At 34.3% G+C, this 2,658-nt stretch overlaps 1 pseudogene; it reads left to right on the plus strand.

The window, feature by feature from the left end:
• Positions 1-481: 481 nt before the first annotated feature.
• LOC136409117 (uncharacterized) lies at positions 482-2,306 on the plus strand (annotated as a pseudogene).
• Positions 2,307-2,658: the final 352 nt, after the last annotated feature.

Here is a 2,658-nt window from a genome sequence, read left to right on the forward strand (position 1 = left end):
TCATATATTATGAGTTGCTCAAACCGAACACAACCATTACTGGAACTCTCTACTGAACACAATTAATGAGATTGAGCTGAGCACTCAAAGAAAAACGCGCCCATTACTAGTCCAGACACAACAAAATTATTCTCCTACATGATAAGGCTCGTCCGCATGTTGCGGTGCCGGTCAAAACCTATTTGGAACACTTAATTGGGAAGTCCTACCCCACCCGCCATATTCACCAGACCTTGCCCCATCCGACTATCACTTATTTTAATCGAAGGCACATGCTTTGTCTGAGCAGCGCTTTACATCATATGAAGATACCAAAGATTGGGCCGATTTATGGATAGCCTCAAAAGATGAAGAGTTCTTCTGACGTGGTATTCGAATGCTGCCAGAAAGATGGGAAAAAGTAGTGGCTAGCGATGGACAATACTTTGAATAAAACATAACGCACCGTTCTTTCTCAATAAATTCCTAATTTTTGATATTAAACGGCGGAAACTTATTTGTACCCCTATACAATACCTTTCGAAAATCCATTTCACCGATTCGCAAGCTAGCAGTGTGCCTAAGGTAAGTACACATTTTGATATATTTAAGGGTAATACATTACAACTTATTTACACATTTTCATTATACATAAATTTAAAACTTAATTTTCTCGTACCAAAAAAAATTCTTTAATAATTGGTTGGGGAAAAATTTTCATAATATGATGAGGATACTGAATGTGGCAAGGAAATTGTAGAAACTGGACGGGATGGCATAAATTGATGTGGCTGCGTTAGTTCTTGATTTATTATTAACGGATTGAACTGGCGAATTTACGAAATACTGTGTGAAGTTGCATATACGAGACGTTAATGTTGAATATATTTACTTTTCATGTCTGATATCATCATAAATATTCATGATTTTGCCAAATGTTTGTCAAATGGAGAAAATTTTTTGACAGTGGGTTTTATACTTGAAAAAAAAATCTAAATCATCTTTTTCCTTTGTGTGTTGTTTCTTCCTTTCCTCTTCTAACAAATATTCCATCAAGGTGCTACTGGTAGATTGTATATGTTTGTTACCTTGCTTGACTATTTTTCTCCTTTTTAGCGAAATAAGTTCAACCACATCATTACTGGACATATCTGTGTTTTGAGATTCTTGCATTATACTTTCATCCACCATTCCTACCCTTTCGCTCACCACTGATGTTATTCGTTATTTGTCTTTTCATGTGTTTTTTCAAAAAATTCCAAATGGTCCTTGTATTTCTACTTTCTATTAATGCCTGCCGCATCCAGTGGTAGTTTCTTTTGTTTGTAACACGTTTTTATATTGTCCGCAAAGAGACTCCCAATGGTGTTTGCAGTGTTTAACATCTAACAACCAAATAAATTTTTGTTAAAAAAAATACAATGGCTTAAAATTTTTAAATAATTACACATACACATCTAAGTATATAAGTCCAGTTGAATTGCTGCTTTTAATATTTTATTAGAACGTAAAAGTTTTTTTTTATTGACAGGTATTTAACTACTGGGGATTCATTTCAAACGATAGCCTTCAGTTATCGGTTAGGACATCCTACTGTACATGCTATAGTTCACGAAGTATGCGATGCAATCGTCAAGGAGTTACTGTCTATTTACATGCCAACACCTCATGAAAAAGACTGGGAAAACATTTCTAGGAAGTTTTGATTGACATGGAAGTTTCCTAACTGTTTAAGAGCTTTAGATGGAAAGCACGTGGATATTGTTGCACCAGCTAACAATGGCACCAACTACTTTAACTATAAAAAAACGTTTTCTGTTGTATTACTTAGCTTGGTTGATGCAAATTATAAATTTATAGCCCTGAATATAGGATTATACGGGAAAAATAATGATGGTGGTATTTTTTCCAATTCTAGACTCGGAAAAGAATGGGAAAATGGCTACTTAGATATACCTGCCAATAGGAATCTATCAGAAACTGATATTACAGCACCTTATGTAATTTTGGGAGAATCTGCTTTTCCGCTCAAAACGTATTTCTTGAGACCTCACTCTCAGATTCAGGCTTTGAATTGTGCCGAAAAAAGAATATTTAATTATCGCCATAGGCGGGCAAGACGTGTTGTTGAAAACGCTTTTGGGATTTTAGCGCAAAGATTCCGCTTATAATTAAGAAAGCTCAATTCCCAATCTGGTTATGTTGAAACAATCATTCTTACTACCTGTATATTGCACAATTATTTCCAGAACAATAGCCGAAACTTTCCTGACGAAGATTCCTCCGTGGACAATAACAAATGGATTCTAAACAATCTACCTAGATAAGGAAGACATGCGTAACAAGAAACATTTAATTTAAGGGAAGTATTTGCTCGATTTTTTAATTCGGATTCAGGTTCTGTGCCTTGGCAATATGCATAAATATTTACACTTAACTATATATGTATGAGTGTAATTTGTAATTAAACTGTTATAATCAAAATATTATTCAACTTACCTTGATTTAATTTAGCGCCGATTTCATTCCATAATAACTTTTTATGTATGTCGGAATATTTTTTGTTAGAAAAATCATACAATTCTCCCTTTTCTCGCACAAATTCTATAAGAAGTTCATCTTCCAGTGAAGAAAAAGTAGGCCTCTGCTGACACTTCATTTTAATAACTCAGAATAATT

The sequence above is a fragment of the Euwallacea similis genome, chromosome 5 (genome assembly GCF_039881205.1).
Source record: "Euwallacea similis isolate ESF13 chromosome 5, ESF131.1, whole genome shotgun sequence".
Classification (NCBI taxonomy): domain Eukaryota; kingdom Metazoa; phylum Arthropoda; class Insecta; order Coleoptera; family Curculionidae; genus Euwallacea; species Euwallacea similis.